This window comes from Rhinolophus sinicus, linkage group LG05 (genome assembly GCF_036562045.2).
Source record: "Rhinolophus sinicus isolate RSC01 linkage group LG05, ASM3656204v1, whole genome shotgun sequence".
Lineage (NCBI taxonomy): Eukaryota > Metazoa > Chordata > Mammalia > Chiroptera > Rhinolophidae > Rhinolophus > Rhinolophus sinicus.
Window position 1 is genome coordinate 83668980 of NC_133755.1, and position 15477 is coordinate 83684456.

The 15477-nt window shown below is 37.0% G+C and overlaps 1 protein-coding gene across 4 annotated transcripts in view; it reads left to right on the forward strand.

The window, feature by feature from the left end:
* KCTD20 (potassium channel tetramerization domain containing 20) overlaps window positions 1-15477 on the forward strand; it is a 35441-nt gene that overhangs the window by 2677 nt on the left and 17287 nt on the right. For 2 of the 4 annotated variants that reach the window (XM_019738804.2, XM_019738809.2), the window contains exon 2: window positions 10040-10136. The exons of the other annotated variants lie outside the window; for them this stretch is intronic. The gene's annotated coding sequence lies outside the window, so the exon portion shown is untranslated. The remainder of the gene's footprint in view (window positions 1-10039; window positions 10137-15477) is intronic. 4 annotated transcript variants of the gene reach the window in all.

A 15477-nucleotide genomic window follows, 5' to 3' on the forward strand; every position in this document is an offset into this window, starting at 1 on the left:
CTACTGTTGTCCTTACCAAAGTTATTAGGTACCTCTGGGAGACAGAACATAAGACTGATGTAACTACTAATATGATTCAGTATATTCTAATGGGAAATGAGATTACTGGAATAATACATGCATTTCGGAATTGTAGGAAGAAAAGTAGGGATGAGAGAAGAGAACCTTTTGATATTTTTGCTTGGAGTCCCCAAATTAGACATTGTGGAACTGTTCTTATATATTCATGAACATAGAATTAGAAATGCCATAGTAAGGGCTTAATAATTTGTAGACATTATTATATACCAGACACTGTATTGAATGCTTTTACGCCCGTTGTCTCATCTTACAGCCAAGGAATCTAACACAAAGCTTAAGCTTGCCCAAAGACTTACTAGCTTGCCCACCTAGTAAGTGGCAGAGCCAGTGTTCAAACTTAAATCCCGGTGACTCCAAAGCGATTAAGATATATACCCAATAGTGCCCTCATTATACAGTTGACCTTTGAACAACACTGGTTTGAACTGCACAGTTCCACTTCCACGGGATTTTTTTCAAATGACCACAGTTCAGATGACCCGTACAGCTCAAACCTGTGTTATTCAAGGGCCGACTCTGCAGTTGGGAATCTGCGTGTGCAGAGGGCTTATGTGGAGTTTGGACTACACGGAGAGGTCAGCATCCCTAACCCCACGTTGTTCAAGGGTCAGCTGTACTTCGTTAGGTCGTGTAAGCATGTGGACTTGGAGCCAGTCCCTCCTGGGTTCAAATTCTAGCTCCTTCATTTAGTAGCTTGGATAAAGTAGTCATCAGTTCCTATGTCTCTGAAATAGTGATTGTACTAGTACCTACCTCAGAGTTACTAGGATTGGATTAATTCATGTAAAGTGCTTAGCACTGTTCCTGAGATATTTTAAGTTCTTGGGAAATGCTGGCTTTAATTGTTTTTTAAAATACTATTTTCTTTAGATTCAGATTGTCCTTTCCACTTTTGAAATTTTAAGGCTTTATGATAAGTATAGGTATAAACTATCTCTGTTATTACTAAAACAGGGGCAGCCTTACTAAAATTTTGGAAAGCACTGGGGTGCAGTGGAAAGATCTGCGACCTTTCCACATAAGACTCCTTCCAAGCATTTGTCCTAAATCTCTTTGATGGGAGAGGGTGAAATTTAATTTTTGCAATTGTATCTGTTTATTAGTTTAGTAGGGCTGCTTACTACCCTAGGAAACTAATACACAGATACAACTGCAAAAATTTGTTTTCCAAAAATTCTGGAGGCTGGAAGTCTGAGATCAAGTGTTGGCTGGGTTGGTTTCTTCTGAGGCCTCTCTCCTTGGCTTGTAGAGGGCCGCCTTCTCCTCCCTGTGTGTCCACATGGTTTTCTCTCTGTGCCTGTCTGTGTCCTCATCTCTTAAAAGGACACCAGTCCTATTGGATAGGGCCTGCCCTAGTTGTTTCACCTTAATTACCTCTTTGAAGTCCCTATGTCCACACAGTCCCATTCTGAGGTTTTAGGGCTTCAACATAAGAATTTTGAGAACAGTTTAGCTCATAACAACCTATTTTGGGAATTCTATGCCAGGTAATCCAGATACTCCATTGCCCTTACTGTTGAGCACCCTCTGCCTTGGGACTCAAGCAGCATCCTTTGTCCTGAGCCTGCCTACCTGTCCTACCTTCTACCTACCGTGTTTCCCCGAAAATAAGACCTATCCGGACAGTCAGCTCTAATGCATCTTTTGGAGCAAAAATTAATATAAGACCTGGTATTACATTAATTTTTGCTCCAAAAGACGCATTAGATCTGACTGTCCGGCTAGGTCTTATTTTCGGGGCAACACGGTATTACTTAGGACCATACTTGCTGTTGAGTAGCCTAAGAAACACATGCCTCTGCACTGACTCATTGCTTTGGCTTTACAGCTGTCAGGATTATCTTGTTATCCTGTTAATCTGCTTGAGAAATTATGTCGTATATTTTAAGTAAATATCCTAATTTGTCTGGTAAGCATATTTCCTCTTTAGATAAGAAAATGTCAAAATCTCATATGTAGCAATATATTGTTTTATTTTTAAACTTTTAAAATTTTCTCCTAAACTGTTCAAAGCTTTTTTAAAAATAAAAATTCCATCATTTTTTTGAAGAGTCCCCTGTGTTTAGAGATATATTTTCCTTTTTTCCATTTTAAAAGGAATAACACATTCATTTGAGAGACTTTGGAATTTTCAATAAAACACAGTTTTAAAATAAGTCACATGATAAGCCTACAATTAAGGGAGAATAATTATTAATATTTTCAATATTTTTATGAATATGTTCATTGTTTCAACCTGCCTTTTTTAAACCTAATATATCAATATTCTTGCATGTTATTTTAGTTATTCTAAAGCATTTCTTTTCTTTCAATGTAGTGAATTACACTAATTGATTTTAGCATGTTAAGCCAATCTTTGTTGTAATGTATTATCCTTTTCTATATATCTGGATTTGATTTTTTAATAATTTGTTCAGGATTTTTGTGCTTATGTTCATGAGAGAAAGTGGCCTATATTCCTTTTTGGTAATGCTCTTATCAAGTTTGGAGTCAATGTTATGCCGGCCTCAGAGAACCAATTGAAAAATATTCCCTTTTTTTTGTATTCTCTGGAAGAGTGTATAAGATTGATGTAATTTCGTTTTTAAAGGCGTGGAAGAATTTGCTAGTCAAGCCATTTGGTCCTGGAGGGTTTTGTTTTTTTGTTTTTTGTTTTTAGGGAAAGGTTTTAATTATGGATTATGGTGTGTGTGTGTGTGTGTGTGTATGTGTGTGTGTGTATGTGTGTGTGTGTGTATGCACACATATACACGTATATCAGAGTAATGTAATATATCATCTATCTGTGTATGAATGCACACATAATATATATATTAAGATATTTATTGCAGGGAGTTGGCTTACACAATTGTGGGGACTGGACTAGGCTGTCAGGAAGAGCAGGCTGGAACTGCTGAGCAGGAGTTAAAGCTGCAGTTCAGTCAAATTTCTTTTCCTCAGAGAAACCTCAGTTCTGCTCTTAAAGGCTTTCAATTGATTGGATCAGTCCCACCCAGATTATCTAGGTTAATCTTCCTTACTTAAAGTGATTACAGACTTTAATCCCATCTACCAAATACCTTCACAGTAATGCCTAGATTCATGTTTTGATTAGATAATTGGACTGTGGCCTCCCCAAGATGACTTTATAACACTGAGCATTGCACCTTTTTACTCAGCTTTTCTGAAGGATGTTATTCCAGCGGATAGGACTGAAACCAGTGCATGGAAGTAAGTCATGCTGGGAGTGGGGAGGAAAGCAAACTTCTGCTCAACAGGAGAAAAAAAAATTTCCCCCAAGGATTTCTGTCCAACAGGAGTGAGCTAAGCAAGAGACTAGTTGTGGATCACTTTAGGTAGACAGTGAACTAGTAGAAGTGTTTTTATAGTCCTAGATGGAAGAGGATTGAAATCCCAGATTTTTTTGAGATTCATGACTGGTAAAATTGTGGGAGAAAATTGGGAGCCCATCATAAGGTTGCCAGCACTTGAGAACATTTTAAATAGTTAAGCGTCATTTTTTGTCATCATTATTTCACAAAAGAAAAGCCATAATGAATATTTAAAAAGTCAAGACATAATTTAGATAAAGGACAGTCCTTCCTAAGAAAGCATTACACTAACATATAACATCATTTTTGAAATCAGGATGTATCTTAAAACCATGTATGTATTTAATCTGAAAATGCTTTTTTTCACCAAAAAACCTGTTCCTAGATTGATGATGTCTGAGTCAATGTCAAGTGTCTTAAAACTGAGGAGAGAGAGAAATCATTTTCATTGTCCTCATTTTTGCTAAAAATCAGTGAAAACTTCTGACACTTAATTGCTACCTGTCCTTGAGCCATCTTCTGACACAGTGATTTGGATTGTCTTCAAAATTTTCATCATGTACTACTGATCCATGGAACTGTTCCCTAACACCTTCAGATCTTGTCTGGGCCGTACAAACACTTAGCTCTTTCCTATAAAATGGGCTACTATATTGACTAATAGATTTGTTTGTTTGTTTGTTTGTTTGTTTTTACACAAGAGGCATTGATCCTTGTTGTATTCACACAGTAACATTCAACTTTGGGCATCGTATGGATGTAGATACAAAAGAAGGAAGATGGCAGCATAAACAGCCATTGTGTCCAGGCCTGTGATGGCAGCGCAGCCAGTGTGTGGTCCCTCAGGACCTCCCGGTAGTCGGGAGGAATGCTCTGCTCCCTCCGCCACTTCATGCCAAGGTGTTTTACAAGACTTAGCTTATACTTTAAAATTAAGAGTCATGGTGATTAAAAGCAACATTGTCACGATGGGCTGAGTGAGTGACTGCTCCTCGGCCGGCCACTTAGGATGCGTTTTGGAACGAGAAAGCGAGGAGCAGTATTACGTCCTTATCCTCAGCAGGTGCGTGCCGGTAGATCACAGCAGACACGTAACATGGCCTTTCCCGCGTGCTCAATGGAGAAGCACCCTTTCATTTAAAAAAATGTTTTTTCATTGCACTGCCTTGCACTGTTTTTTATATTGCTAATAGCATATCCCTTGGCTGTTTCTTGGCAGTTTGCCATTAAGTAATCTTGAACAGCTTGTGTAGCTCTTCCTTTGGAGGGTTTTAGGTAATAGCAAGCAGAGAGTGTCCTGGACATTAGGGACCTCACCCCAGAGATTTGTCATTCGTTGACTGGCTTTTTCTTAGGAGCCATGAGCTTTGCCAGGTCTGTTATGTGCTTTGAATTGTTCCGAGTTTAAAGGAGTTGTTAGAATAACCATAACTAGTTGGATCCAATCAAGAGATTGAAGCACCCTGTGTGGAAATTACAGAATTTCATCTACCCAATTTTTAGGCACTAAAGTTGAAAGTTACAGAAAAATTGAATGAGATCTCAATTTGAACTCATTGTAAAATCAGCCTCCATCTGGAGACAACTGTTTTAGAGGTCCTCTCATAGCAACTAAACAGAAAAGGTGCTACCGTGTTTCCCTGAAAATAAGACCTAGCCAGACCATCAGCCCTAATGCATGTTTTAGAGCCAAAATTAATATAAGACCTGGTCTTATTTTACTATATTATAAGACCGGGTCCTATAATATAATTATAATATTATACAATATATGATATGATATAACGTATAATTAATATAATATATAATACCTGGTCTTACATTAATTTTTGCTCCAAAAGACGCATTAGAGCTGATTGTCCGGCTAGGTCTTATTTTCGGGGCAACACGGTAGGTGTGCCCATTGTCAGCACAGAAAGGTTGTATGTCCAACCCCAGATCTTGGACTTAGAATCATATCTTCAAAACTGTAAGACTTTTTACATGGAAACCATGAAGTAAATCAGACCTAAAAGGAGAGGTCACACAACATAATGGTCACATACGTAAATGTTAACAGTATAGACTCTGAAGCCAAAAGTCTGGGTTTGAAGCCTGGCTCCACTGTTTATTATGTGATTGTGAGAACTTTTCCTTAACCTCTTTCTTCCTCATCTGTAAAATGGGGTTAATAATGGCACCTACTTCGTAAAGTTTTTTGAGTATTAAGTAACATTAACCAAGTACTTAGAACAATATATAGCACATGATATGTGTTAAATCAATAAAGTAAATCCATCTGGACTTAAGATGTAATGTTTGTGGTAATTTGACATATTTGAAGAATCTCAGCAGATTAATTTGCGATTCTAATCTAAAATGTCTTCTTGAGTAATTGAGTTTAGGTTTAATAATTAGTTTTCAGATGTAAGAAAACTGCTAAGTTTGAAAAGAGTTGCAATATTTAAGAACTTCTTGAGATATACTAGATTTATAAGTTTAAATATTTAGGATTTACTAGAGTTTTTTGAGGTCTTAAAGATGTACTTGATAAGCCATCGAAGGACTAAAACAAGAAAAGAGATTAAGATACTTATAATTTAAAATGTTTCATGGAAATACCAATTTAGGATAGTGATTATAGGGGATCACATTGTCACGTTTTATATTAATATTTTAAACCAAGTGGTAAGTACAAGAGTTTTTTTTATATTGTCCTTTAAATCTTTTTGTTTATAGTACAATAATTTTTTTAATTAGGTGATCTGATAAAGTTGTAAACGAAACTGGTTAAGGGCCTTTAGACAGTTATAAATTGAATGTAAGTCTTAATTGAAATCCAAGTAACTATAATACAGAATTACAGAATTTCAGTCAGCAATACAGTCTTTTCCATATAGGCACAAAAGCTGTTCTTGGACAAGTTATATTGACAAAAGGTAATAACTAAGAGCATTAAGTTAGGGATGCCAAGTAGAAGAGACAGAAAAATATATCCAGGCAATTATATTCTTGTCACTACTGTTGTGCTTTTATCTGCCAGCCTGTTAGCCTGGCCTCAGCAGTTGTAGAGCAGAAGGAAGGAAAAGGGAATGGAATCAGGTGCTCCAGCCTTTCCATGGGAATGGGAATGCCCTCTTCTCTCCTGCATCTCTGTTCTTGTTGTGACTTTCTTCTCAGGTAGAAAAGAGGAACAGAAGTGGTTCTGACGACAGACATCTTTGAACTTTGTGACCTGCCCATCTTGTGTAGTTTTTGCCTTAAATTCTGTTTTGTAGACTATTAATATAGCTTCACCAACTCTCTTTTGGGTATTTGCCTGTTTTTCTATCCGTTGCCCATTTTTCTGTTAGGTTAGTTTCATAGCATTTTCATAAGCCCTCATTTAGTACTGTGATAACAACGCTTTGTAGTCTGTTGCAAATGTAATTTTTCCAGTCTATTTTTGTTTATAGGATCCCTTGCCATACAACAGTTTAATTTTTTTTTTTTGTAGTCAGATTTGTCTTTCTCTTTTTTTTATTAGCTTTTGGGTTTTTGGTCTTGATTTTTTGAAAAGCCTCCCAACCCCAAGATTGTAATCTCCTAGAATATTCTTCACATAGGATATTATTGTGATTCAGTCTCTCATCCATGAAATGAAAGGTTGTATTAGATGAGTTGTTCCCAAACACAGCCAGTCCATGGGATCACCTGCAGAGCTTGTTAAAAATTCACATTCTCAGATCCCACCCGTTTTCTAACAAGTTCTTGTTGGTGATTCTGATTGTCAGCTCGATAGAGAACCACTGGACAATATAATCACTAAGGTCTCTTCTGATTCTAAAATATTACTTTTCTGTGTTATGTAGCTTGTGCTTACCATTATCTCAACAACTAGATTGTAAGCTTTTTGGATGTAGGCAGCACTGTCTTAGGTACTACTTTCTTGCTGTTAACCATTGAGGTCTTATTACTTTACACCTAAACAATTCCAATAACCTCTTCTTTTAACTCTTCTAGTCCATTTGTGGCTGTGTTATCTTAAAGCAACATTTTGAACACGACACTTCTCTGTGTAAAAACTTTGGCTACAAGACAAAATCCTAACTATTTCACTGTATAATTCAAGGCTTCCATAAGCTGGCTCCAACTTGTTTTTCAACTTATCTTCCCCCAAGGCTGTTGTGTACAGCCATCTAAGTTGTGCATTGCGAGGCTCCTTAGATGATGGTGTGCCTGGGGTTCCCTGGAGTTGTGTGATGTGTTGGTAACGCTGATTTCTCCCATGCTTTTGCATTAATCCTTCACTCTAGCCCGCTTGGTCTCCCCCGCCCCATCATATGGAAATAAAGTTTTATTCACTCTAACTTTCCTGCCTGTTAAATGCCATTGACCTTGTCTAGAATGCTCTTTTCTCTTTCCTCTATCAAAGTTCTACCAACTAACTTCTACAGAGTGGAGTATTAAAAAGCCATTAAAAACAATGAAGATTTCTGATCACTCCTATGGAGTGATTTCCAGGATATATTGTTAAGTAAAAACAGCAAAATACAAGACTGGATATGGTGTTCCTTCCATCTTTTGTATAAGAAAAAAAGAATTAAGAATTTATATGTATATGCACATAATGTGCTTCTACAAAGAAACATGAAGCATAAACAAATTAATAAAACTATCTGTAGGGGACAGATGGGAAGACATTAGAGGGAAAAGGGAAGGGAGAGACACTTCTGAGCATTCCTTTTTTATAACACTAACTTTTGAACCATGTAAATGTTTTTACATATTCAAAAAATAAATTTAACCAAAAAAATGCTAGAGTTGAGCATAAAGAGAAACAAACGAGCCTAATTTACAGGACACACAGAGAAAAAATAACCTGAACATAGCACACTATACTTTCAGGACAAAAAGAACTGCTCCCCAAAAGACACTTAGTAGGTTTATTGTTAGTAATAATATTGATGTTACAATGTTAAAACTAGTTTATGAAACAAGATTTTCAATGTAAGGGGAAAGATATACTAATATAAAATAAGTAAGGAAGAACTGTAGTGTTGAATTTGAGTTGAAAACATCAGTGTAAACTTGTGGTTGTTTAAAAAAAAAATCCTCAACTTTGTCTACTAAAATGGCCTAGCAGCAGTGACACCCAAATAGCTATGAGGACACCTGGTGCTCAGATCCTGATTTATAAATGCCACTTCCCACTAAAAGGAACAAAGGCTCCAGGAGAAATGGCTGGTTCTAGGGTCTGGAGCAGAGAAAGTAAAAAAAAAGTGAGCTTGGAGAAATCTCATGCCAGGAAGTGGCCTCAAAAGCCAATAGAATTGTGTTAAAGTGACACAGGTGATGGCTTGAAGGGAACCCCACTAGCCATAATTAGGACAATTTGAAGCAAAAATTGGGGACAATTTGAAAAAAATTATGATGGTAATGGATTATTATAATATGCTAGATTAACACAAATCTTTGAGTTCATAATGATGCTTTAAAAGAAAAAGATAAGGGGAGAGTGAAGAAATAGTTGTACTTCACAGAGGGATGCTAGACAGTAAATCTAGGTGGAATGATAGAATCAGAAAGGCATCATTTTGTAGCCCTAGATGTGATAACTGATTCAGGCAAGAATCATCAGTAGATGCTGAAAGTAGGTCCAAGGAGATTGGGAGATAGGATATGACATCTCTCTTTAGGGTTACGGTTAGGGTTACCACTTTAACCAAGTGACCAAACTTATCCCCATAGTGGGATAACCTGGCATTAGGTGCCTCTGGTGTGATGGCAGCTGGAAAGGTACACCTGCCATCCATGTAGTACTTTTATAAAAAAAATTTTTTAACTTGTGTCTAATCGTATGGGAACAATGAGACAGATCCAGGATGTGGGAACTGACCTAGACTCGTAAAATATCAGTTTCATGGAAAAAACAAAACAATGGGGGAGGGATGCAAGATTAAAAGATTCAGAATAACCAAATGCAAGGAATGAACCTTATTAAATTATGGATCCAAGAAAAGGCTATAAAAGAAAATCTGAAACCAATTGAATAAATTTGATTATGAATTATTTATTGTTCATATTATGAAATTGTTCATTTTCTTCGATATGAAAACGGTACTGTTGTGTTTTGTCAGAGAATGTTCTAATTCTTAGAATATGCACGATGCAGTATTAGGTATGAAGGGTTGTGGTGTCTAACTTGGAAGTCATTCGGAAAAATAGTGTGCGATAGGAGAGGAGAGGGAGAGTGCACACTGATGAGGCAGGAAAATCATGGGTCAGGCTGCGGGAGGTATCAGTGCACTACCGTACTAGCTGTAATCATTTTTTTCAGTTTTCCTGTAGATTTGAAAAGTTTCAAAATAAGTTGAGGAGAAAATCTTATCTTTACTTCAGAGCCCAGCTCGGATTTTGTCTCCTATGAAAACTTTTTTTACCCCAACCACACTAGTGAGAGGTGATTTTCTCATATGAATTTTTGACTTTTATGCTTATCTTATGATACTCAAATCTGAATGTAGATGAGAGCTGCCTGCGAGGTTGACTTTTTTTTTTTTTTTAAGTAACAAGTCCCAGCCCCACTGTAAGCCAATGGAGAAAGACTCTCAGAGGATAGGCCTGAGAATCTGGAACCACTTGTTTGAACCACTTATTCTGTATTTATCTTTTGCATATATCCCCAGCTAACAAGCGTGGGAGCTTAGGACCAATGTATGAACGTGTTGCTCCATCCTTTATGTCCCTCCAAGTGCGCACACAGTTACCTGTATCCTCTACACAGTAAGTGTTTGGTAAATATGTGCTGACTATATACGTTGACTGATTTGTTGATAATCTGAAGAGATTACTCTATAGTTTTGAGAGATTGAAAAAGAAAACTAGGTGATAAAAGTGCTTAGTCATAAAAAGATCCATTAGAAAGCTGTGTAGGTTTTAGTTCTAAAATTATAGGTTTGGGTTACAGAAATAACATGTTTATTATAAGCAAATGTTTGGAATTAAGAGTTAACAGTGGTATCATAATTGAGTTTTATTACCTCTGCAAGCAGACAGTCAGAACCCAGTACTTATTCTCTATAAAAATACAGATACCCAGAGATATAAACAGAGGGTTGTGGGTGTTGGAATTGAGATAAGGGATGATATGGTGGCTAGGTATCAATGTAAGAAAGGAGAAACAAGTCAAGGTTTTTAAAAATAAGGTTTTTAAATGATTTTTGTAAGGTTGAAATTGGTTTTGAATACATAAATAGTAGTAATAACAGCTAACATTTTTTTCAATGTTTACCATATGCCGGACACTGCTTTATGTGAAGTATTTGTAATCTCTAAAACAGTTCTTCCAAATAGACCTAGATACTATTATTATTCTTAATTTACAGATGAGAAAAATTGAGGCTCGGAGAAGTTAGTCACATGCCCAGGTTCATACAGCCAGTAAGTGGTGGCATCAAGGCCCAAAGCAGGCTGTGTGGTCCCAGAGCGCGTGCTGGTAAATGTGGGGGCAGGACGGTTTCCCTGGATTGAGACTGTGAGGAAGTAGTAGTATGGCACGTGGGAGAACATTTTATAGCATCAATTCTTTGAAAAGAAAAAGAAACAAAAGAGAAAGGAGTTAGGGGAAGAGGGTTCATCTTTACTAGGGATTAATTGTACAATTGCTTAGGCTCACAGGGAGGGTATGTAAGAAAGGCACGTAGGGAGACCTTGACCAATATTCAAGAAATGCAATATCATGAGAAGTTCTTTTTCTGCACAGAAAAAGTTTTCTAGTATAGCTGCAATATTAGTCTAGAAATATAATCTATCTTTAAAGTATGTAATATATTTAAGTGTATTAAAATAGCTGAAGTAAACATTTTAGTTTTTTAATAAAAAATTTGATTAAACACTGTCTCTTAATAAACATTAAAATTGCTCTAGTATTAATACTTTCAATTATCCACACATCTTTTAGTTAATATTTCATCGGAATGAGTTATGGCAGTAATATTTTAAGGTAAAGCAAATTTTTACTTCTACATAGAACAAAACTACATTCGGAGTCATAAATGGGTGCAGGGAGTCTGAATGTGTGAAACTGCCATCTCCATTACATTTCATGTTCTGTGAAACTTAGCACAGTAATTCTAAACTAATAAAACTGGTGTTACTGCAAAAATATATATATATAAATAAGTAGTTACGACATAATTTTAAATGTTAAAAGAAAAAATTTCCCCGTTGACAACTTAAATGTATCATTTTAGAACTTCTAGATAAGTGACACAGAAAAATGATGGCAAGATATTAAAATAAAATTATATATGACATTGGCACAGATATAGATGAATCAGTGGAACAGTTTAAAAACCAGACCAAACGTCATATGTTAGTAATGAATAAAATTGACATCTCAAATCAGCGTGGAGAAAAGTGGACTCTTCAAAATACAAAATATATTGTTAAGGCAGTTAGTTGGTTAACCATTTGAATTTTATTAGATCCATACCTAATGCTAAATGCCAAAATAAATTCTATACAGGTTAAGATTAAATGTAAAAAAAAAAAATTGGAAGTTGAGTAAAATTTAGTACAACCATATAATAGAATACAACCAAGTTTACTGTCTGCTGAGAATACAAAATAGTATTTACAGCAGAATTGTAAATTGTAAAAATAAAATAAATATATTTGTGTATTTATACTGAGGAAAGTCAGGAAGAGGAATTATGGGTGATTTTTATCTTTTCAGTATTTTCTGCCAGGACCACTGAACATGTACTACCCAAGTGCAGGACTATTGTTTACCTTTGTTCTTTTAAAATTCTGCTTCAGTAAAAGGGCTAAAGAAAAGATAGCTTGAAAGTGGAAAGGAAAAACTTTTTCCTAAGGGGAAAAATGGAAAGACACAAAAGGTCAGGAGCAAATGAAAAGTTAGGCAACTGAGATAAAAAATAATTCAGAGAATTCCAAAAGCAATACACTAATTTCACTGACTCAAAAAGAGAAAGGTAGATGAAATCAGGAGAACCATACAATAGTCAGAACATAAAAAGTCTATTCAAAAGTGGAGGATGAGCGTGATGAACCAAGTACGTGCTAACTAAGCAGTTGTAGAAGGGAGACTCTCATACCCAAATTTATCTCCTGTCTTTGTACAGCAGTGTATGCTTTTTGAGGACTTTTCCATACATCCTATTTGAGAAAGGATTGTCTAAATCGGTAGTAACAGATATCCCATTTTTATAGATGAAAACTCTGAAGCTTAAAGGATGTTTTCTTGGTGACATGGCTAGTTAAAAACAAAGCCAAAGCCAGAACCAACAAAGTATGATGGGTGGTTTTCATCATATCTTGTCATCTCACAGCTTCCAGGGAGACAAAAATAAGTCGTGGGAAATACCCAGTGATTCCGGGCAAGCCTGACCAGCTTGATATGAATAAATCGCTGCTGTTACCTAGTGTCACCCAGCGTGGGTTTTTTCTCCCTTACCAATCCAAAGCTTTTAAGGCTCCCAAAGGTGAGATTTTGGAAGTTACTGCCAAAAATGAATGGCTTTTTAAATGACCACATTAAAATGAGATCATATTGCACTTACCAGATTAGCAAAGGTGAAACACTGAGTGTTAGCAAGGGTTCTGGAGATTGGACACTCCATGCTGCTGGGAGGCCTGTAAATTGGTGTATTTATAAAGGATAATCTGATAGTACATGTCAGAACTTTAAAATGATTTACCTTTTTCCATAGCAGTTTTACTTCTAGGAGTTCGTTCCAAGGATATAATAGGGTAGATGCCCAAAGACATGTATGCAAAGATTTCACCACAGCTTCGTTGGTTTTTAAATATTTGTATCTTTCTGTATTGACTGAATTTTTTTTCTTTTGGTGGCAGGGGAAGGTGAACAGGACTTTATTGGGGAACAGTGTGTACTTCCAGGACTTTTTCCAAGTCAAGTTGTTGTCCTTTCAGTCTTAGTTGTGGAGGGTGCTGCTCAGCTCCAGGTCCAGTTGCCATTGCTAGTTGCAGGGGGCACAGCCCACCATCCCTTGCGGGAGTCGAACTGACAACATTGTGGTTGAGAGGACGCGCTCCAACCTACTGAGCCATCCGGAGCTCAGCGGCAGCTCAGCTCAAAGTGCCATGTTCAATCTTAGTTGCAGGGGGCAGAGCCCACCATCCCTTGTGGGACTCGAGGAGTTGAACCCGCAGCCTTGTGGTTGAGAGAGCCCACTGGCCCATGTGGGAATCGAACCGGCAGCCTTTGGCATTAGGAGCACGGAGCTCCAACCGCCTAAGCCACCGGGCCAGCCCCTGAATTTTTTTTTCAATGAGTACTTTTTTTATAAGCAGTAAAACACTAATAATGCTATTTTTTATTTATGGAAAAATATAACCATTCTGTCACAGGATTCTTGCATTACGACCGTAACTCCTGTTTGATAAGAACCACAGCAGCAGTAACCCTGGAAACTACTGGTTTTCGCTTTCATTTCTGACAAACCATAGAAGGAAAAACTATAGTCAGTAACAGATGAAAGGCAAGATGGTCTGGGGGAAGCAGTGTGATTGGTTGGGAAGAATATTGGAATACAAGGACCTAAGTTTGGAATCTGTCTTTGTCTCTTAGCTAGAGTCATGATTCGGGGCAAGTTGCTAACCTCTCTAAAACATTTTTTCTTTTTCTTTTTTTTTCCCCCCAGCAGTAAAGTGAGGATAATTAAAATATCTCTCCTGGGGTTGTTTCAGTATCAAATAAGATTAGGTTTGTAAAAGATCTTTGTAGACTCTGTGGTTCAGGAATAATAATAATCAGCATTTATTGAGTGTTACGTGCCAGGCACTAAGCGCTTTTTAATGTATTACCTCATTTAATCCTTACGTCAACCCTGTGTGGTTAATGATTATTATCCTGTCTTACAAGTGAGCAAGTTGAGACAGAGAGAGACTTGGGAACCTGCCCAGGGCCAGTTATAACAGAAGATCATACATGGGGAGAAATGTACCAAGAGGCCCCTGAGAAGTATTCACGTCTCACCATCTGCCCGAGTTCTTTGAGGAAGACAGCAAGTATGTGGGAAGAGAGGACCCAGTGGAAATAACTTGCTGACAGGGGTCTCTCTGCTAATTCAAACAGCTATATTATTATGGGTTTGGGGACATAAGGTAGGAAAACTCCAAGATACAGAAATGTTAAGCATAGAGTTTATAGGGGCTTAATACTGGAATGGTCTTACTCAGTATTTTTAGAAATAATCTGGAAAAAGGAAAACCAGAAAGCCTTAAATAGTCAGAAGACAGAATTTCTTCTGAGATTGGAACATTAAGGTTGCACATGCAAAGGTTGGTCAATAGAACCATGACAGGAAAGCTTCAGTGGAGTTTGTTTAAAACACATGCACATGCACACACCCAGAGTATGTTTTGAAGGTGGCAACCTCTTAGCTATCAGTTAATAATACCCTAGAAGGTGATCATGTAGATATTTTAGAATGTATCTATCACCTCTGTTGGCTCTCCCCCCCATCTTCACCCCTTTCCTATTCCCAGAAATCCTGGGTATCACCAGAGAGGATACCTGAAGCAAAACGGATCTGTTCACCTCTCATAGAAAACATTAACAGGGTTCTCATTACTGTGCATAAAGAAAAAAGTGTAACGGAAGTAGGCAATGTCAATGATAGACAATTAGAGTAATTAAAGAAATGTAGTGGTTTTTCACATAAGAACAGACTGAAAGGACTAGGATTTGTCTGTCTGAAATGAAGGTTTGGCAAAGATGTAATTACTTCCTAAATTTAATTATGGAGTATAAATGAAGGGTGTATTGGTTTATTTACCAAATTCTATGGCATTCTACCACATCTTCTCCACCCAGCTCTTACACAGAGAGGAGACATGGCCCTGAAGTAAAAGCTCATACCCTTGCACCACTAACATTCTGAAAACATTATGCTTTTGAGATGCGTCCATGTCAGGTTTGATTATCCCCGACCCTGTTCCAACGAGATTTTTAAAATCTGAATAGCTCAGTGGTAAGACATTGAACTTAATGAACAGTGATCTGTGTAATTACCTTGTTTTCTTCAGAAATAATTCGAGGAAATTGGAAGTAAGAAGAAAATACATAGACATTATC